This window comes from Sciurus vulgaris, assembly GCF_902686455.1.
Source record: "Sciurus vulgaris genome assembly, chromosome: 16".
In the NCBI taxonomy this organism is placed as follows: Eukaryota; Metazoa; Chordata; class Mammalia; order Rodentia; family Sciuridae; genus Sciurus; species Sciurus vulgaris.
The window spans coordinates 9,767,371-9,790,152 of NC_136477.1; the positions used below are offsets into that span (position 1 = coordinate 9,767,371).

General features: G+C 42.5%; 1 protein-coding gene and 1 pseudogene across 10 annotated transcripts in view; one reads left to right on the forward strand and one right to left on the reverse strand.

Moving 5' to 3' along the window:
* Positions 1-14,217, reverse strand: part of LOC306646085 (uncharacterized protein) — a 32,225-nt gene extending 18,008 nt beyond the window's left edge. For 3 of the 9 annotated variants that reach the window (XM_079114521.1, XM_079114519.1, XM_079114520.1), the window contains exons 1-3: positions 14,083-14,217; positions 13,714-13,790; positions 1,243-1,376 (exon numbers count right to left, since the gene is read on the reverse strand). The gene's annotated coding sequence lies outside the window, so the exon portion shown is untranslated. Of the gene's footprint in view, positions 1-1,242; positions 1,377-3,813; positions 3,929-13,700; positions 13,791-14,082 lie in introns of all 9 variants that reach the window. The other 6 variants (XM_079114526.1, XM_079114525.1, XM_079114523.1 and 3 more) reach the window with 5 other exon arrangements.
* LOC306646403 (suppressor of SWI4 1 homolog) lies at positions 13,565-21,739 on the forward strand (annotated as a pseudogene). The gene is made up of 9 exons (XR_013766916.1): positions 13,565-13,735; positions 14,102-14,260; positions 16,369-16,514; positions 19,161-19,357; positions 20,045-20,706; positions 20,808-20,931; positions 21,003-21,211; positions 21,285-21,445; positions 21,525-21,739. The product of XR_013766916.1 is annotated as a suppressor of SWI4 1 homolog (transcript).
* The last annotated feature ends 1,043 nt before the right edge of the window (positions 21,740-22,782 follow it).

Sequence of the window (22,782 nt, forward strand, 5' to 3'; positions counted from 1 at the left end):
CAATTTATTAAAACAGTTCTGGACAAGATAAACAAATGAAGGAGATGTTTTAGTCTACTTTTTAAGGAATTGTTTATGGAGACTACTGTGTCTGTCAATTAGACTAGTTATATAGGAACCACCAGGAACATGAAAAGTCCTGATCAAATTATTTTCTAAAATTCCAGTAACTTTTTTTCAAAAAGTAAACAAAACCAGTAATATCTGTAACCCTAAAAAAGGCTGTTAACAAAGGCTGTTAAAAAAGGTTGTTAACATCTAGTATTGTAGTCTTAGTAATAAAAAGGCATGTGTAATTATTTTTATTTTCTATCTGTGAAATAAAAGATCCCAACATCTTTTGTTTCCTGAGATCATAAGCAATGGTTCAATAATTTATAAGTGGGAAAATGTGACAATGTGTTGCTCAGCACATCTAGCACTAAGATGAATTTTCAGTTTTGCCAGGTGTGCTGTTTCTTGGATCTTTGTCCTTTATTAGGGACAATGGATAAGGGATGAAAAACAGCAATATTCTTCTAAGTTCAATCATGCATGACACTCAACAAGTGCCATTCACAGGGTCCATGAACTCCCACTGCTATTCTCTCAATTAATCCCAAGGGGTTCTTGAGGTATCCAAAGATACAGAGAAGAGCTAACTTCCTCCAGTATCACATCATCTATAAGGGACTGAAAAGAGGGAAACAACTTTCTCCTTTAAGTGCAACATATCAGGTCGAGATTTGGTTCCACATTTTCTGGAAAGACCACAATGGCCATGACAAGTGTGGGTGCTGATGACCCAGAGCATAATGTACAGCTGGGTATAGACAATCACCCATTCTGGATCTCTGAGATACTCTGTTTCCAGAAAAGCCCAGTAGATAACCAGTCTTTGCTTTTCTGAATATAGGGCAACTCCTTCTGTCAACACAGCTAAAGATTATCATAAATGATACAGGGGCTGGGGATATATAGCTCAGTTGGTACAGTGCCTGCCTTGCAAGCACAAGACCCTGGGTTCAATCCCCAGCACCAAAAAAAAAAAAAAAGATACAGACACTACAGAAGGCATGAGAAGAGGTTACTAAAGCCTCTACAGTAAAGAAGTCCCTGTTGGTTTTAATTTATAATTATAACTTATAAGCAATATGTTCCTACCAGAAGAAAAAAAAAAGGATTAAAAGATATTAGACTTATCTATTAGTGTGACAATTCAATATTGTCCTAGAGGAGGACATTATCAATCTTATATCATACCTGTGGTCCTGGAGAAAGGTGACTACAATACAGGTATTATCTCCAAAGACTGTGTGTGTTAAGGAAGGTGCTGAGGTACCCACCCCAAGACAGCCTTCCAAGGTCTGACAAGACAGCACACCACGTCTGAGAAGCTGTTAAAATAGGAAATGAGTGGAATGTTAGTCAAGATATAAGAACAAAATACTTACCAGTTATATTGTACACAATCAGTAATTTTAAATTAATCTGCCATATATTTATTTATTTCATATTACTTATACTGAAATATCCTAATTCACAGCAGAGTACAATGGCACATGTCTATAGTATTAGCTACTCAAGAGGCTGAGATACACAATCATTTGAGCCCAGGTATTCTAGACTAGTCTGAGCAACACAGCAAGACTCTGCCTCAAAAAAATATATTCTATGTATGTATGTATATCATCTATTTCATTTCCTTGTACTACTCTCATGATACCTATGGAATTGATATCAAATCACTTACTAATCTACAGCTACCATTATCTTTGCTCAGTGTGGAATTTACACAGCATAATGTTCCTTTGTTATTCCCCTTGGGCTCAAATCTGCCAAAAGTAAGTCTTTACTCTCACTTTTTAAAATTTTTATTTTAGGCATCAGCCACTATAAGCCTAGATATTTTGTCTCTGCCTGTTAAAGAGGAAGAATGGTGACTGCAGATGACAGGAACCTCTTGTCACCCTCTCCCTTGTCCACAAGGTAATTATTCCCCTTCTCCTTTTATTCTCATGCATAAAATCTTTAAAAACATAATGCTAAGCAGGCAAACATTTTATCTCCACTGTTAATTTCTTTTCCCTTTGTCTGACATACCTCACAAACTCCTGATGAACCTGAGCAATTAAATAAGTCTCCCTTTTTGGAAGGTTGCTAAAAGTTTCAAAGGGTCTGGGGACCACATAGAAGTCAGGTAAGAGAGCAACATTGGCCTAAACATTGTTATGGGGGGGAGGGGGGGTAGCAATTTATATCAAGAGACCTGTTACCTCACGATTTCAGAAACATCTTCAACTGGAGAGAGATCCAAGTGCTCTTTCCCTCCATTTTCATTTATTCTGCTTTTTATTTATTTACTTATTTATTTATTTATTTATTTATTTATTTATGTATTTATTTTTCCTTCTTGTAACAGTGAGTCACCACCCTGGTCTCCATGGATCTGCTATAACCCATGGGTTGGGGGCATAAAGAGCAATATCAACAAGGGATATACAAAAGAAATATCCACTGCCGCAGTGACTAAGATTCTTCTCCATTGGAATAAAGTTCCAGATGTGGCTGTTTTTCAACTGGTTATACTTCTGCTAGATCCATCTGCATACTCAATGCTCTACCCATAACCATGGCACTCACAGCCCTGTTTCTCATCAAGGAACTCTTTTCATTACAAAGTACAGTGGGACTAAGTTCATGCCATCCACTGGTCTTACCATACACTGTCACTCAGAAAGAGTTTACCTGATGAAAGGTGGAATAGCTTACTGAACATTCACTTACAGGGTCAAATGGAAGAGACTACCAGAAGGGATTCCATCTCAAAGAACAATGTATATGCTTTGAATCAGTTTTACATGGTGCTTTCTCCCCAAGGACACATGCCCAGGACAAAGAGTTGATGGAGAAAGTGGAATTGGTTCCTTAAACTATTTTTTGCTTCTAATTCCAGCAATTTACAAATGTTGCAGGTCTGAAGATCTTAGTAAGGAATGCTTCCCAAGGAAACACAATTACACCCCAGTACACTGGAGGCTGAGATTGACACCGGGCCATTTTGTGGCTTCATATGGCAACACATGAAGAGGAAACAAATTTTTAAAAGGGGGAGGGGAGCAATTTATTGGCAGAATTGATTAATTCCAAACACCAAAGGGATAATATAGTACTACCACCCAACTGGAAAAAGGTGGAAGTGTACAAACCACAAGTACTTCTAAACTGCACAGAATAAGCTAATAGAAAATTACAACTGAAAGACAGGATAAGGGAGGACATCGACTCGTGGGGAATAAGTTTTTGAGTGACTCCACCAGGTACACAAAGCAACTGAGATTCTGATGCACAACAGGAAATATAAATATGGTCATAAAAGAACAGAACTATGGATATCAAGTATAATCTTGAGACCACTTACAGAAACAAGAAATGCAATTTTACTTATTTTCTTTTCCTTGTTCTACATACCTTTACTAACATAAACTAACCACTCATTGCTATATTGTGTGCATGTATAAAATATGTAACAACAAATTTCATCATTATATGCAGCTATAAAGCACCAATAAAAAATGTGCAAAGAAAAAATAAAAATGAGCAAAAGAAAAAAAATAGCCATTCATTCTTTTTCCTGCTGTTATAGACATATTATGAAAGATTAAGCTTAGAAGATTATCTTTAGTTATCAGAATATTCAGTGAGAAAGCAAATTTAAGGAGTAATTAACATGGCTTATAAGGTAGACAGTGACAATAGGGACTGCATTTTTTCACTCTTTGGAGAAGAGATTTTTTTTTTCCTTTTTTTTCTTCTGAAGCAGAAATAAGATACCTGTTTAATTATTATGAGGAAATTCCAATATGTGCAGAAGGGTACATCTGGACGATAAACAGAGTGGACTGTGCTCATCAATTTATCTCCGCTCCAATTTCATTTTCAATGCCTGCTATGGAACAAAAGACCATACTTTGATGTGTACATTAACAAATGCTAAGCTTTGCATGTAAGGTGTGTCATAAACTTCATTTACTTGCTGCCCCTCAGCAACTCTTGATATCTTCAGATAAGTTATTTGAAATCTAGTCATGCTGAGCATGATGGCACATACCTATAATCTCAGCTACTCAGGAGGCTTAGGTATGAGGATCACAAAATTGAGGCAAGCCTGGGCAACTTAGTTTATTTCTCAAAATAAAAAAAGGCTGGGATGTACTCAGCAGTACAGAACCTCTGGAATGGTGGGGGAAGGGGTCCCCCACTATACCCTGTCACCTTTGGCCTAGTTAAAGCTTCTCCCTCCTGTTATCATTGACTATATGGTTCACTCATTCCTCCTTCAAATGATGAAAAATGTCCTACTGATCTCAAGTAAATCAAATTGCCAACACCAGAAGGACAAAAGAAAGTCAATCTTCAAAAAGTATCTTCTCTACATTAGCCAATCCACAACCTCAGTGGGAAAGTCTGAAGGACAATGCCCTCCAATCTTAATAAAATAGAATTCCAAATGTCCTCTCTCTCTCAATCCCTATCCATTATTGAGCACTCTACTGTACTTTTCTCAGGCTCTTAAGAGCAGCCCTCTTAACTCAGGGATGTATGAGTAATAAGTTTCTGTGATTTCATGTTTTTTTCTGCTGCCTCCTCTGTATCTCACTTGATCACAATGTAAGTCTCCTGTTCTGGGTAGCACTAGAATTTATAGCCACTCTGCAGGGAGAGACCTCCAGACCCAAACAGAAAAATACAAGTTGTAGCAAAGTGGGTATGGCCATACCCACTAGGGACGCAACAAAATATATTTAGACTGCTTTTGCCTTAATCCCTGACCCTCCCATGAGGCTAACACCATTTTGTAAGGCTCCATGACTCACTGAGTTATGTCTGTACTGCTATGTATTGCCATGTTGTCTCTACTGAATAATGCCAAGGGCTGGGAATATAGCTCAGTTGGCAGAGTGCTTGCCTAGAAAGCACAAGGTCCCAGGTTCAATCCCCAGCACTGCGGGGAAAAAAAAAAAAAAAAGAAAAAGAAAATAATAATAACTCCCCTCCCTAATTTGGAAGGGGACAGGCAGTCTAAGGGATCCTTGGGAACAACTGTTAGCCTTAATAGGACAAGAGGGGAGCAACCACAGTCAACAGCCACTCCCAAGAATGGTCAGAGTGAAACCAACTATATTCTGAAGGCCTTATTTGGGCTGACTGGTTTGTTGCTGAGAAGCAGAAGGGGTAAGGTATACAGTGGGTAAATATGAGACAGCAGAGTGCTAGAGCAAGACTGGCATTTAACTACCTATTGCATTGGGGATAGAATAATCTATGAAGTGATTAGATCTCCCAGCCTAATGAGGCACCCCCTTCACCAGGGAGATGATGGTGCCTCATGAGCAATGGTCCACTGGTGTTTGCTAACCTCATGTCACTGCTTTCCCTTGCACCTGTTGCTCTATACCCCTAACACCAATGAGGTCTAGAAAGACACCCTAGAAATAAAGGTGAGAGCCTACAAAATGGCGTAACAAAACAACTAATGAAGACCATGATCTTGGGCCATTTGAAGCACACAGAAGTGTGTCAGGTAAAAACAGAAGGGAATAAATCTTTTAACTGACTAATGATTCAAGTCATTCTAAAGATTTTACTTAAAAAGAAAAAAAAAATTATAAAACAAAAGAGTAATAGAGCTGTCTTGAGGTCGGACTAGCCCACAGGGACAACTGAACAAAAGCACTAGGCCCTGAGACCCTCCCTCTCTTCCCCTTATCAACAAGCAACAGAAACTAAGAACCGCCATTTCAGACAGCTCAAAGATTAAAATAAATAAATAAATAAATAAATAAATAATAAAAGCCTTGGGCTTTAGGCAGCACCAATCAAAAAAGAAATAGGAACAGAAAAGTAGGGGCAAGATTTTAAACATTTAATACTGAGTAAATGTCAAATGCCAGGTAACAAATAGAATGCTACTAGTCTCAGATTACTGATTTAAGAACAAACCACCAGATGGGGAAAAAGGTAATTAAACATTAAACATTTAATATTTGCTAAAATGGCCCAATTAAATAATTATATGGATTTACTCAATCTGGAGGTCAAACTACAGTTACACCTGGAGTTCCCTCTAACTCTAAATATTGTACCCTCTAAAATCTTACTAGAGTAAATATGGAGGAAAAATTAGGCATCCCTCCCTTTAATCTGAGCCTTGCTTAAATCTTCCATAGGGCCAAATGTCATATTGGAAATAAACCCTCCAATACATGAAATAATCACAAACTAAAAAGTAAGCCTTTAACAGATTTGATTGATAAGACCCTAGATACCCAAGTAAAATAGTTAATATTACCCAGTGTTAAGTTAAAATAGGGCTTTGATGATTAAAATTTACATAATACTCAATTTGTGAAGGAATGATTACCTCCATTACTTCCATTTAATATCTCAATTGTTTCTTCTTAATCTGAAATAAAGACTCTTCATGATGCATATACAAACTTAAAGTGGTGCTCTAAATTCATCAAGGACACTATCAGTAATGTGACTAAAATTGTTGATTTTATCCACTCAACATCAGATAAATATTGGTCCCTTATAAATTTGGCTAACATGTTCTGTTCAGTGACTACTTCAACAGCCTCTTGACTACCGTTTGCTTTCACATCCAAAAGACACAAAACAGCTTTTCCAGGCTAACCAAGAGATCATGTGCCATCTCTAAAAACATTATCATAATGACACCCACCTTCTGCAGGAATACAAGTGTGACATTATGTTGATAACATCCTTCTCCAAGGATACTCAGTTGATGCACTCAGGAAGGACATATAATTCCGTTATGTTTTAGTACTTTTGGGGTTCAGGTGGCAATATATTCCTCATTTACAAAATTTACATCCAAACTAAAATCGACACTCCTGTTAGTGCCTTTATCAAAAAGAGCAAAACAGTTTTCATGGCAAAGGCTCTGACAATTACTTTTTCAGTGCCAGGTATCTAACGCAGGGCCTTGTACTTGCTAGGCAAAGCACCCTGACACTGAGCTACATCTCAAGCCCAGTGACAATCTTTTTTAATACATCCAGGATTCCCTGGACTAAAGATGGCTGTTAGTTCCTCCAAGGTTTCTAATGCAAGAAATTGCCCCTCCTGGCTTCCTGGTATTACCATCTAAACAAATGACTAGCCACCAACTGGGATCTCCTGGAAATAAAGGCTCTCATTATATATCCTGAGTTCATGACCCTATAACACCCAGAGGTCATGAAAACAGGACAGAGCTTCACACTGCTACTTAAGACAGGGTAAAGCCAAATTTAAATCCTTTGGTATACTTGACCTGTAGGGCTTCCCCTGACTTCAGTCCCTTGCCTGAGGCCAGGGTACTAAAGGAGGTGACTCTTTCTCCAGACTCACTGACAATCTATCTGAAAAGCCCCATGGGTTTAACTGAGTGAAAAGTAATTGGAGTTCAGAGATTTCATTATTAGAGGGCACTGCTAGCTGAGTGCAGTGGCACGAGCCTATAACCCTAACAGCTCAGGAGGCTGAAGCAGGAGGATCACAAATTCAAGTTCAGCCTGAGCAACTCAGTGAGCCCATCAGTAACCTAGCAACACCCTGTCTCAAAATTTAAAAAAAGGGCTAGGGATGTTACTCAGTGGTAAAGAGCCATGGGTTCAATCCCTGGGGATGGGATGGGGGAGGGCACTGCTAACTATCATGCATGCAGTTCAAAGAAGAGTTACTGCTTTCCAACCCTCAGCCAGGATGGTCCTAATAAAACTCTAGACCCAAGAAACAACACAGTTGGGCAAATACCAGGAAGTCATCTTGGCTCTGGATACCCTGATTAAGAGGCATGAGGGGCCAGGTGCAGTGGCACACACCTGGAATCCCAGCAGTTTGGAGGGCTAAGGCAGGAAGACCTAAAGTTCAAGACCAGCCTCAGCAATTTAGTGTGGCCCTAAGCAATTTAGCAAGAGCCCGTCTCAAAAAATTAAAAAAAAAAAAAAAAGGGGGGGGGAGGCTGGGATATGGCTCAGTGGCTAAAGAACCTCTGCGTTTAAATACTTGTATCAAACGAACAACAACAAAAACGTTACAGAAGAGGTGAGTGCAGTGGTGCACGCCTGTAATCCCAGCAGCTCAGGAGGCTGAGACAGGAGGATGGAAAGTTAAAAGCCAGCCTTGGCCAAAGCAAGCACTAAGCAATTCAGGAAAATCCTGTCTCTAAATAAAAATACAAAATCAAGCTGGGGATGTGGCTCAGTGATAGAGTGTCCCTGAATTCAATGCCCAGTACCCATCCCCCCAAAAAAGAAGCCTGAGGGATAATGCCCAAGGAACTTAACATAAGCACAGACCCACCAATCTCACCATCTCTCACTCCCCTCTGGCTGGCTGAGCACCATAATCATGGTATCTACAAACTTCCCAAAAGTCCTCCAGAGCACACCTCTCTCATGGATCTTTGCTTAATTAAGAAGCTTTTGGGCTGGGGAGATAGCTCAGACGGTAGGAGTGTTTGCCTTGCATGAAGGTCCTGAGTTCAATCCCAGGAACCACCCAAAAAAAAAAAAAAAAAAGGCTCCCTTGTGTTCCAAATGACTAACACCAAAGAACCCAACTCTCCCAGTATTGACAGAGCTATAACTTGCATCTACTCTCCAGAGATCCCACGAGACCAAATAAAAGGAATGTGTAAGGGGTAAATGGATGCACATTACAAAATGAAGGAAACTTTACATGCTGGTTATAACTGCTGCATGGTAGTCAGCAGCTTCCAAATGAAATGAGGATACCTAATGGTGCCATGCCCATGCCATATGCCCAAAACACATTCCCTTAATGACCAAGAACCCCTGACTCAGTCACCACCATCCTACTGACCTCCTACTAAGGAGCCCACGTGCTCAAAGGTCTCCCAACTAGCAAAGGCGCTCTCTGCAAATGTGCTAACATAGTTGATGGTTTGTTTCCCGTGACACTACATTTCGGATGCACACAGCATGTTGACCCAACTTATTCTGTACACCAATCACAATAAGCTTGTGCCCCAGTCGTATTCCCTTTGACCCTCCATATGCAGACACATGATGAGCCTTGCACTACAAAATAGGTAGCATCCAAACTCCCACTGCCCACCAGACTCATTTGAAGGGTTCCCTGTGACATGTATCACAGCTCTTCAAAAGAAAACACTATGCAGCCAGGAATAGAGGTACACACCTATAATCTCAGCTACTCAGTAGGCTGAGGTAAGAAAATTGCAAGTTCAAGAGAGAGGTGTCCCAATTCCTAATACACAAAAACACCAACAGCAGCTAGCATTGTTTTAATCTTACTTAATCAATGTAACCATCTCTGGACACAAGTAATAACTTCACCACCCAAGGGGCTCCAACTACACTATGGCTAACATGCCTTCATGTAACCCCAGTGATCTCTCTCTACTGGAATAGAGGATAAAAACCTTTCCTGAAGGGTCATGTGTTAAGAACCACAGGTAGCCTCTAGAAGCTAAGTTCACCCTCCAGATGACAGCATCCACCAGATCCTATAGTTCCAAGAAAATGCATTTTGCCAATTAGTGAGTATGCAAATATTCTTCCCTGATTAAGCATCCCCAGTTAAGCTAAGACGGTAACTCAACCAATGTCTTGATAGTGCCAGGTGAAATCCTGACCAGAGGATCTAACGTACACCATGCCTGGACTCCTGAACCAAAGATGCTATATTATTCTAACCCACTAATTTTGTCTTCAATTGTCAGGCAGCAATAGAGAACAAATACATACACGTTATCTAAGGTTATCTAAATCCCTGTCTTGGAGAAAGGCAGACATTCTTTGGTTGCCTAACTTTTTTCACTCAAAACTTTGCAAAATTCACCCATATTTTTGCATCTACCTTTGGTTTGTTCCTTCTATTTGCTGAACGGTCTTCCACAGTATACCAATATTTAACCATTATTCTGTTGTTCCCAAAACTGGTCTTTTTCCCATTTATGACCGTTTCATGTACTATGAGAATGAAAACTCACTATTTTTATCTCCATACACATGGACACGCATCAATGAATGACAGAGCATGTATACGTACAAAGTTAGGAGATATTCCCAACAGTTTCTGAAAGTACTTTTCCAATAAACATGTGTACCCTCACCAACTTATCTTCAGAACCCTCATTAATTGTTTAACTATGTTCACTTAGCCCACTGGGACCCTTATGTGGCCAACAGAAATTATGGATATTAGAGGGATGAAGGGAACATTAGGAGACATGTAGAGTGAAACTGATCAAATTATGTCATATTCATATATGAAATATGCCACAATGGAACCCACTATTCTGCATAATTATTGTGCACCAATAAAAAATTTTTTAAAGAAAAGAAAACGTGGATATTGCAAAGCCATACAACTCCTTCAGCGTTTACTGGAAGCCCACATTGGCAGGGGAGTTTTCTGGTCACTTACCTATGGAGTGTTACGTTTATAAGGAGTCACATAAGAGTGGTTACTCTGGACGTTCATTCAGGACAATGAAGGACCAGTTTGGGTAGGAGTAAGAACACCAAGGTTGACTGAAAAACACTAGAGATTTCTGACTATTTACGGACACAGACTTTCTTAATAAGGATAATTAACAAAAGTGAACTTTCATAGTAAACTTATTTCTCAATGCTATCACTGATGCTAATTCCTTGAATTAATTTCCGACTTATGAAATAAAGTCATGCTTTCTCCTATTTCATCTCAAATTACACCACTTACATAGGTACCAATTTTCTTGTCAGTTATACACTGAGCTGAATATTAATTTTCCCAAATGTAGAAAATGACTCTGGTGCCAAAACTGGGAGTTAAGTCCTTGTCAATTCCCTTTTCTCTCCCTAGAAACCTTATCAGCTAATCCACTGTCCCCTGCCTCCCATTCCTTCCTTTTTGTACCCTGTCGTAATCATGTACTGCCTGGGTAGTGTAGCTGAATTTCTGTCCAACCATAATCTTATTCATCTTTAAGAATGCTTGAAGGACAGAAATTCCTCTTCAGGGGGCCGGGCATGGTGGTGCACACTATCATCCCAGCAACTAGGGAGGCTGAGGCAGAAGGATCGCAAGTTCAAGGTCAGCCTTAGCAACTCAGCAAGAACCTAAGAAACTCAGCAAGACACTGTCTCAAACAGGGTTGGCGATGTGGTTCAGTGGTAAACCATTCCTGGGCTTAATCACCATTACCACAAAAATAAAGTCTCATACACTGCTCCCTATTGTTACTAATTCCCACAACTTGAGAAGGAAAAAGGACCAGTCTTTGAAGTCAAAAATCAGTTAACACTTTCAGCATGGCTAGTTCCTACAATTTATATTTGTGGCCTTAGCTTAATCATTATGCCTTTTTCAGCTTCACCTACACCCACAGGAGATACCTTAACACTGCTCTCTACTTTCAGACCCTTAGCAATTTTTTACCCCTAGTATGAGAACCTGAATCTAGGAGCACTCTACCAGTGAGCTATATCCCCAACTTTTTTTTTTAATTTTGAAACAGGATCTAAGTTGCCAAGGCTGGCCTCAAACTTGTGGTGGAATTACGGAGGCATGTCCACTTAGCTTTGTGATAATACATTTCTGTGGGGTTTTCCCCCACCCCCCAGGGCCAAGGATTAAACCTAGGGCCTTGCACATGCTAGGCAAGCACTCTGTCGCTGAGCTAAATTCCCACTGTTTAGATATATATTAGCCTCCACCACTTTTATAAGCCCCCTAAGAACGGCCCTGACTGAACTCTTTTTCTATGGTTTAATCAACCCTTTCAGAGCCAGGCATGGTGGTGCATGCCTACAATCCCAGCAACTCGGAAGGCAGACCCAGGAGGACTACAAATTCAAGGCTAGCCTCAGCAACTCACCAAAGTTCTAAGCAACTAAGCAAGACCCTGTCTCAAAATAAAACCTAAAAATGGCTGGGGATATAGCTCAGCGGTAAAGCCCCTGGGTTTATTCCCTATACCCACCCAACTCTAAAAAGAAGAAAAAAAATCAAGCTTTAGATGCTAATCAGTTTATAGTAAACATAACAAATCAGGAGACACTATAATACACCAAAATACAATTAAAAATATAAAAATGTGTTCATTTCTGAAAGAAAAAAAGAATTCTCTTCAAAAAGATAAGACCAGGGCTGGGGTTGTGACTCAGTGACAGAGCACTTGCCTAGCATGTGAGGCACTGGGTTCAATTCTCAGCACCACATATAAATAAATAAAATAAAGGTCCATCAACAACTTAAAGAAAAGTTTTTTAAAGAATGCTGCAGGGCTAGGGAGATAGCTCAGCTGGTAGAGTGCTTGCCTCGCAAGCACAAGGCCCTGAGTTCGATCCCCAGTACCCCGCCCCCCCCAAAAAAAAGAATGCTGCAGAGTATTCTTTAAAAATAAATAAATAAATAAAAATAAAAACACCAAGGAGAGGGGATACAGGCTCAGGGGTAGATGGTTTGCTTAGCAAGGCCACGTCAATCCCCAGCACCACAAAAAAATTCAAAAAAGAATCTAAGGGAGAAAGAACTGTTCCAGGTTCAGACACAAAAAAACATACACTATATCATAATATAAAACTTGAAGATAGCTGGGCATGGTGGCAGATGCCTGTCATCCCAGTTATTCAGGAGGATGAGACAGGAGGATCACAAGTCCCAAGTCAGTCTCAGGAATTTATTAAGACCCTGTCTCAAAAACAACAACAAAAAACTGGGAAGTAGGCTCGGTGGTAAAGCACCCCTGGGTTCAATCCCCAGTAACAAAACAAAATAAAACAAATTAAATACAAGTTTCAGATAGTACATCCAAAAGCATATTTTGGAACACTGTGGGAAATTTTTACACAGTGTACTGTTTTTATTTTGTGGTCCTGGAGATTTCACTGGTTTCACACATGCGAGGGAAGGGCTCTACTAAAAAGAGTTTCACCCAAGACCTTTTTTATTTTCAGACAGGCTCTTTTAAGTTGCTGAGGTTGGCCTCAGACTTGCAATCCTCCTCCCTCAGCCTTCTGAACAGCTAGGATATAGGAAAACAACAATATGCCTAGTTCTGATTTTTTTTTTTTACTTTCTTGGTTCAAATATTATTGTGGCTTGGTATTCAATTTAAACAACAGTATTGTCTGGCTATGTTGCCTGCTGTACCCCTGCTGAGTTCATACTGGAGCATTAACAGAAAGTGTTGCGTTACCACGCACTTAAAACTCAAGTGTCATGCCTGCAATTTTCAAAGTATGTCCTGTCAAGTAGAAATAGTTCAGCGGTGGAGCTAAGAATGAGTACCTGGATTCACCCCCATTCACAATGGTCACGCACGCGCTTACACACATTGGAAAAAAAAAAAAAAAAAAAAACTTCCCTCCAAAATGTATTTTAATTTTCTGGGAGAAAGCAAGTTAAGTTCAAATGCGACAGTACTTCAGTGCAATAAAACCTCGTCCTTCCTACAGGCCCGTTTCGAAGCTCCGTGGGGAAGTACAGAGCACAAAGTTCAACGAAGAGAAAGGCTACAGACTCCTCGTTCCTTGGCAGGATGGCTCGAGTCCGCTACCTACAGACGCACGCACACCCTAGAAGCTTCATCTTTCTACCCAAAGGTGTCAAACACACAGTACGCACAAAGACACAGCCCAGGTCAAAGACAAAAGCAGCCTCTGGAGCCAACTTACACCCAGTGCTCACCGGACAGCGCCCGAATGGCCAGGTCCGCGCGGAGGGGGGACGTTAAGCTGCGCCCGACAGCGGAAGTTCTTTTCTTTCTGGAAGAAAAATTTTTTTCAAAACATTACTTAAAAGGCTTTTGAGGAAGCAAGCACGATGTTCGAAAAGATGTGAGGACGCGCCCTTCCAGAATGATCCCCAAACGGCCCCTGGCGGGACCCTCCAAACGACGACCACCGGCCTGGGAGACCCGGCCGCAACTGGAGGACGCGCGACCCCGGCAGACGCGATCAGGATTGCACGGCCCTCTCTGAGAGGCTCCCCGGCGGCCCGGGCCACACCCAGACATTCCCTGGCCCCTTCCAGCGCCTGACTGTCCCCTTACTCCACCTCTCCACAGCCGCGTTAGCTCGACCACTACCAAGGAGAAAAGGAACTTGGCCACGCAGAGCTAGACCGGAAAAGACGGAGGCGCGCCTCACGTCACTTCCGCTTCCAAGCTGTGGCCCGGAAGCGGCCGAGTACGGCACCGAACCACAGCCACGTTGAATCCGTTGCGGCGAGAAACGTAGAAATTCTAGCTTCCTTCCGAATGGGGCCGCAGGGGCCTCAAGGTCAAGTCTGAGAGAAAGCTGGCGGCCGGAAGAGGCTGCGGCCCCAGTTGGTTGTTAGAACTAGGGCTCTGGGCTGGGCTACGGTCCAGACCCCGTGGGGAGGTGGAGGTGGGACCTGCCCAACGCGCGGAAGGAGCCGGGGGCAGAGCCGGAGGCGGAGCGGCCACCCTGCGCTCACAAAAGCCTTTCTGCAGCCGGCCTCCCACGCAGTTAGAACTTCCATTGTTTCTACGCCTGCCAATCAGTGGAAAGATCTGTCTCCTGCCCTCAATTCATCCAGTCTTTAAACCCTTATTTCTTTTTATTATCTGGACACCATGCTAAACTCTTAATAGTTGTTTCCTATATTTTTACAGCGCACTGCTACTTTTTGTAAAGCTTGATTTTGTGTGTGTCTTCAAATATGCATTACTCTTCACTTGACAGATTTTTTTACCTTAAATTCCCGGCCTCCCCCACTACGTTTTGTAAAATAGCGCTGACACCTGATATTCTTCACATACTCAGGAATAGTACTAAAAAGTTTATTGATGATCATTTTTGCTGTGGTTTTCAGTGAGTGGCCTTTGTGAAATTAATAGTTATTTAGAACGCTTTTTTTTTTTTTTTTTTTTTTTTTTTTTTTCCTGGTACCTGCGATTGAACCCAGGGGCACTGGACCACTGAGCCACATCCCTAGTCTTATTTTGTATTTTATTTGGAGACAGGGTCTCAGTTGCTTAGTGCTGCTTTTGCTGATACTGGGTTTGAACTCTCCATCCTCCTGCCTCAGCCTCCTGAGCCTCTGTGATTACAGGCATGCGCCACCGCACCTGACTTCATAGTTTGTTTGTTGTTTGATACCAGTAATTAAACCGCAGAGGTTCTTTAACCACTGAGCCATATCTCCAGCCCTTTTTTTTTTTATTATTATTTATTATTTTTATTTATTTATTTTGAGACAGGGTCTTGCTAAATTGCTTAGGGCCTCACTAAATTGCTGAGACTTGAACTTTAGATCCTCCTGCTTCTGCCCTCCAAGCTGCTGGGATTATAGACATGTGCCCCCGCACCCCACAAGAAGTTAAATTATTTCAGAGGTACAAAATAAGACATTCTTCTCAAGTTATCAAGTCTTCTAAAAAGCAACTTTCAAATGATCCACGAGCCTCATCTATTAAACAGTTACACAGTTTTCCAACCTGCACTAGAGAATGTTATTCAGCAAGGGCTGCAGTTCCCTGGAGCAGAGTGGCAGGCACTCAGACAGTCAAAGGTTTCTCTGGACCTTTCAACAATTGTCCTGCCTGTGAGACTCTCATGTTCTATTTGGCTAAGAGGCCGGTCTAAGGAAATGAGCACCAACAATCACTAACTCAACTGCATTGTGTTGCTTTCAGGTACACTATTTTGTCTCCTTGCTTTTCAACAATTTGTTCTAGGTTTGAAATAGTCATGAAACCAGTTTCCGAAGTAGTATTGCTGTGGCAAAGATAGTTTTTTTTCTTCCAAGTACATGAACTGTGGCTTGACTTTCTTAAATTCTCTAATTTTCCCTACATAAATAAGCAGACAGGTCAGGAAACAGAACCTAGTTCCAGGGCCAGGATGGCCAGAATGAGGTCAAAGTACAACCTGCTAGGCTCAGGAAAAGAATACTGCATGTACTGTATGAGGAGAAGTATTGTGTTGCGGGTTGAATATATCATTAAGGCAAGTCTTTTAAGACTTCACAGTGGTAATATTGAATGTAACATTCTCAAGAAGTAAATGTAAAATCCACAAAATAAGTTTTCCCAGGTTTATGACTAAACTTTCAATGGGTTGGTGTAGTTTCCTGGGCATTTGTCCTCTTTTATATGGAGTAAGAAAAAGCACACAGGTTAAAATTGCTAAAAATGCTTTAAAAAAAAAAAGGATAAACGAGAAGATCTGCTGTGTTGACTGTAGAAAGAGAATGGAATGAGTCTAAAATGAGATTATGAGAGATGTGGTAGAAGCTAGGCATGAAGAAATGGATCATCTTCAATTGGATAATGTCAAAGGAACTGTCTTCCACCATGACTTCCATTGCCATTTCCAGACATCAGAGGCCAAAGCCCCTGCCAACCTGACATCTCCACCTGTGCCAACTGAGGCGCAGGAAAGTTGCAGCCTTCTGGGACCTGCGGCTCCCACCCCGGGTGCACCCACCAACCGAAGTAATTTTGAACAAGAACAAAAACAGAGGTATTACATTTCCTGATTTCAGATTATTTTACAAAGCTACACTAATCAAAACAGTGTGGTGATGGCATAAAGATAGAAACTCGGGTCAATGGAACAGGATAGAAAGCCCAGAAGTTAACCCATGCATATCTGGTCAACTACTGTGTGTTCCAGCAAACCCCCTTCTCTCATACATCCACAGAAGTAAAATCACTACCTTAAAGAAAAAGCTGCACTTCTATGTTCACTGTAGCAGTACTCAAAATAACCAAGGAATGGAAACAACCTACATGTCCCTTGACAGATGAACCGGTAAATAAAATGTAGCACATTTCCATATATAAGAGAATGTTTAGCTTTAAAAAAGAAAGAAAGCTGGGAGCCATGATGCACACCTGTAATCCCAGCAGCTCAGGAGGTTGAAGCAGGAGGAACGAGAGTTCAAAGCCAACCTCAGCAGCTTAGCAAGGCCCTAAGCAACTCAGCAAGGCCTTGTCTCTAAATAAAAAATATTTTAAAAGGCTGAGGATTTGGCTCAGTGGTTAAGCACCACTGGGTTCAATCCCCAGTACCAAAAAAAAAAAAAAAAAATCATTCACTTGGAATAATGTGAATGAGCCTCAAAGACACTATGCTCAGTAAAGCCAAAGAAAGATAAAAATTGTATAATCTCACTTATGTGTGGAATTTAACCAGGAAAAACATTTAATAAAGTCATTCAAGATAAAACCTCCCCAAAATGAAAAGGAGAAAAAAAGGTTTGACCTTGAAATCTATAACAGCTAACAGTAATTGGTGAAGATGAATAAAATATTCCAATCTCATTGGGGAGGCTGAGGTAGGAGGATTGTAAGTTCAAAGCCAGCCTCAGCAATTTAGTGGGGCCCTAAACCACTTAGCAAGATCCTGTCTCTAAATAAAATACAAAAAAGGGACTGGGGATGTGGTTCAAATAAATAAATAAACACATTCCATTAGAACTAGTAAGAAAAGTATGAAGCTTTTACTGCTTCTGGTTACAATACAAGTCTTAGGAAAGCCTATGTGGAAAACCCTTAAGAATGCATAAGAACTAGAACTGGTAAGATTCTTTAGCAAGGCTTCTAATAAAATCAACATACAAAGATCAATTACATTTTATATATCTACAATCAGAAATTGGTTCCTGGAGCAGAGATGGTGTATCGACCATGAAACTGGGATGTGATTTGTTAACGATACTACCATTAGGAGTCCATGCCCCAGTATGTTACGGCCAGACTGCAGTATTGACTTTTCCTGTGACCCACAAATGCTCAAACTCAGGCGTCTGTGAACAAGTTCCATGAATGACCTACAAGTCTTATTTCAGAAAATCAGGATGGCATCCAGTGTCAATCCACGGTTCATTATAACCCACACAAGACAGTTAAAACCAATCTCATGATCCATGGTGTGGATGCCAACAATTAAAAATGGCAACACTTAAAACCAGAAGAGAAAAACTTAATGACTCCTTCTCTTCAATTATGAACAAAGATCTCTTATGTTCTGGATTGTTATGCATGGTTTGGATTATTATTAATTAGTGCTTTAACTAAACAACAGAGTGCACTCAAGCAACTATAGCTCTGAGGGTCAACTATGACATAATTTAAGATTACTCAAGCATCAGAAGTATATAAACCTGGATTGGTGTTGTGGCTCAGAGGTAAAGCGTTTGCCTAGCTTGTGTGAGGCACTGGATCCGATCTTTAGCACCACATGAAGCTGGGGATATGACTCAGTAATTAAGCACCCCTGGGTTCAATCCCTAGTACCAACAACAACAACAAAATTCAAGTCTATAAACCTGTATCACACAACTGAAATGTGAATAGCTGAGTATACTTTTTAAAACATATTTTATATGTTGATGGCCCTTTATTTTGTTATTTATATGTGGTGCTGAGAATCAAACCCAGTGCCTCACACAAGCTAAGCAAGCACTCTTCCTGAGCCACAACCCCAGCTCCAATAGCTGAGCATTCTTGTTTTTCTTTATTAGAAAGGTTCCTACTCATATATTTATATTTATATACAGAAATATGTAAAAAATAAAGGGCATCAGCCTGGAACAGTGGTGCATACCTGTAATCTCAGTGACTCAGGAGGCTGAGGCAAGAGGATGGTAAATCCAAGTTCAGCCTCAGAAAATTAGCAAGATCCTGTCTCAAATTTAAAAAAAGTAAAAGAGCTGGGAGTGTAACTCAGTGGTAAAGTGCCCAGGCTCAAACCCCAGCACAAAAATAAATTAACAAAATAAAGGACGTCAAAGACAAAGTCCAAATCTCAGATGAAACTTTCCTTACCAAAGAAAAGGAAAAAAAAAAAAAAATAGCCCTTTTGGACTTTCACGCAGTGGTCACTGAACATGCTCAAATGCTCAAGTCTGTGAGGTGGGAGGACCCTGAGGTCAAGTCAACGTGACTCGAAAGCCAGAAATTAATTTCCTTCACGAACAATTCACAAAGATTGCTCTGCAGGACTCTGAGGAGCACAGAGCAGATGAACACAACCCTTAGGGAGTCTCACCTTAGGGAGTCCTTCCCACTGGAGGACCGCCCTGACTAGACCACCAGGAGGGCCAGACCCACGCAGCAGCCAGGGCCACACCTGCCCTTTGACGCTCCCCCCCTCCAACTCCAGGACCCACAAGCACATAGAAACCACCAAAGCCAGTGTGGGCCTCACCACCAGGAAGGACAAAGGGACTCAAACAGGCAAGGCCAGAGCAGAAAATGATGGCAGCAGGCCACTGGCCATCAGTTCCACTTGCGGCTTCTGCCTTCAACAGGACTCAGGCCTCAGGCCTCAGCCACTTCGAACCACATTGGGTTGGCCAGGTGCAGACATTCGAGTATCCCTCCTGGTGTAACCGAAAGCTCTGTCCTTGTCCCTGATGCCAATTCAAGAAGGAGGACACGGTCTTGAGAAAAAGGAAAATTAAGTTTTATTGCTTTGCTAGCAAAGGAGAAGCACAGGGGACTCCTGTCCCAGACACTGTAAATCTGTCAGCCCATCAGGAGGAACAGGGAGGTTTCAAAGGAGCTCTTCAAAGGCCCCATTCAAGGTGTGCCCTGACAGGAGGTAGGAGTGCCCAGATGGGGTGTTAACATTTACTTGATAATTTGGGAGATTTTCACCTCCTAGATCCTTGGGCAGATATCTCCTTCCTGTGGAGTACAAATAACTCAAGGTAATCTTGTTTGCTGCCTTCAGGTTAGGGAGGGGGAGAGGGAGAAGAGGAAAAGGAAGGAAAACACGGTCCCTTTTAAAAATAAGCCTCAGAGCTATATTAAAAAAGGTGTAGTGGACCACTGTTACACTGCAAGGGTGGGGCTGATACACAGGTGGGGCTCACAGCAGGAGGAAGAACCAGGAGCAGAGGCCAGGTCTAGGTTGAGAGCCAGGCTGCCCACATCCACAGGGCCCAGAGTTGATTCTTCATATTGATGAGCCTGCCAAAATACATGGTATGGTCTCTCTCTTCCATATAGTCTCTCTGTAGGCCTTTATTGCCCCTTTTCTAGTTAATTTACCCAAACAACTTGCTAAACTGCTGCTCGGCAACCTCGAGGCTGACGCCCCACAACCGCATTCACAGCATCTGGCAGCTCAACCTGGACATGCCTCGGGTCATGGAGCTGCTCACCCGCTGCTCACCCACCACCCACAGATCCGTAAGATCTCACTGAAGGACTGTGTGGCAGTGGTGGGGCCCCGTGGGGTCACACACTTCCTGATCCTGAGCCAAACAGAGACCAGTGTCTATTTTAAACTGATGTGCTTCCCAGGAGGCCCAGGTTGACCTTCCAGATCAACAAGTATACACTGGTGCTGTGATGTAGTCTCCTCGCTGCGCACTGCATGCATGAGCAGCAGTTTTTGCTCAACAGCTTTGGCCCTCATGGCATGCATGTGAAGCTTATGGCCACCATGTTCCAGAACCTGTTCCCCTCCATCAACATGCACAAGGTGGATTTGAACACCATCAAGCGCTGCCTTCTCTTTAACTACAACGCCGACTCCCAGAAGCTGGATTTCCGCCATTATAACATCAACGCCGACTCCCAGAAGCTGGATTTCCGCCATTATAACATCAAAGTGGGTGCAAGTCGAGAATGAAGAAGCTCCTGCAGGAGAAGTTCCCCAACATGAGCCGCCTGCAGGACATCAGTGAGCTGCTGGCCACGTGAGGAGGGCCCAGGGTGGGAAGTCAGTGCAAGCCAAGGGGCCCTAGAACTGTCCCTGGAGTCTGGGACCACCTGCTAAGTCCCCTGTGTCCCCACACAGGGGCGCAGGGCTTTCGGAGAGTGAGGCGGAGCCTGATGGTGAACACAACATTACCGAACTGCCCCAGGCCGTCACGGGGCGTGGCAACATGCGGGCCCAGCAGAGTGCTGTGCGGCTCACTGAGGTGATGCTTGATGGCAGGGGCGACCTTCTCTGGAAGCCCCCAGCCCCAAAGAAGAACCCTTCCCCCGCCCCATCGGTCCCCGGATGACGCTGCAGCTCATTAAGATCCAAGAGGGCGTTGGGGAGGGCAGCGTGCTGTTCCACAGTTTCGTGCACAAGACGGAGGAGGAGCTGCAGGCCATCCTGGCAGCCAAGGAGGAGAAGCTGCGGCTCAAGGCCCAGAGGCAGGATCAGCAAGCCCAGAACGTCCAGCGCAAGCAGGAGCGGCGAGAGGCCCACAAGTCTGTGGTGGGCAGGTGGGCAGTGGGCTGGGGTCCCCAACAGCAGACAGCTGACCGACACCCTCTCCTGCAGGAAGAAGAGTCTGGCGGGCATGAAGAGAGCACGGGCCGACGGTGACAGTGATGCCGAGGACCCAGGGGCGCCCCCAAAGGCAGAGGGGGCTGCCCAGCAGGAGGAGGAAGAGGATGAAGCTGAGTATTTACGCGGGGCAGTGGGCGAGGAACCTGATGAGGGTGCGTGACAGGGTCCTGCAGCTGGACCCTTCTGGCATGTCCTTGGTCCTTGGGGGCCCTGACAACTGTCTTCCCACAGACATGTTTCCCAGGGTGACCAAGTGGAGACTGCACACTGGGCCTCCAGGCAAGAAGCAGCGGGTGAAGGAGCAGAGGCCTGACCGAGGCAGGGGTCAGGATGGTGGCCAGAGGCCTCCGAAGCCCAAGGATAGACCCCATATGGCCTGGGGCCAACTATGTGATGATTCCCAAAATAGCACTGAAATCATCGAGTATTTTCCAAGGATTAACTGAGAAAAGTGTCATAATCCCAATAAGGATGCCAAAAACTTTTTCATGAAGTTAGGCACATTTATACTAACGTTCTTACGGAAAAACTAACATATGATAATAACCAAGGAAACACTGAAAACAACTGATGCCTATGGATATTAAAATATACTATAAAGCTTCAGTAATTAACACTGTGTGCTACTGGCACATGGACAGGTAACAGTTTTTCCAAATACACTCAATAAAATGAAAATTTGGGTTGTTAATATATTTCAGATCAATGGAGCAAAAATGCAGTTTGGAATGAAAAGTGCTAAAACAACGGGTTAGCCATCTGGGAGAAGATGAATTAAACCTATACCTTAGTCTGTGCGGGCGGCACATGTTTGTAACTCCAGGGACTTGGGAGGTCCAAGTAGAAGGGAGGCTGAGCAGGAGGACTGCAAGTGTGAGGCAATTTGGGGCAATTTAGGGAGATCCTGTCTCAAAAAATAAAGAGGGCTGGCGATGTAGCTTAGTGGTAGAGCGCCCCCAGTTTCAATTCTTAGTAATGAAAGTAAAATTTTACAACTTACACAATATACAACAATAAACTCCAAATGAATTGGGAATCTAAATGAAGAAAATATGTACAAGGTGTTCAAGTGATTTCTAGACTGAGTAATGGGGAATGTGACCACGAGGTGGCAGTAGGACACAAGCTTTATTTGGGCCGCGCTTGGAGAAGTTGGTGGGTGGAGGCAGTCCCACAACCAGAGAATATCCATATTTTCTCTTGAGAACCACTATTGAGAAGGTGGGGAGGGTTGACGATGTAGCTCAGTGTTCGAATGCTCGCCTAGTGTGCTTGGAACACTGAGTGGGTTTTTTTGTTGTTGTTGTTTTTTGGAGGAATGATTTTTTGTTTTTGTTTTTCTTTTGGGTACCGGGGATTCAACCTAGAGCCTCTTGCACATGCTAAAGGAGCATCCTACCCCTGAGCGACATGCGGGCCCTTATTCGTTGTTGTTGTGTTGTTGTTGTTGTTATTTTGCAGTGTTTTGTTGAATTGCCTAATAATTCTG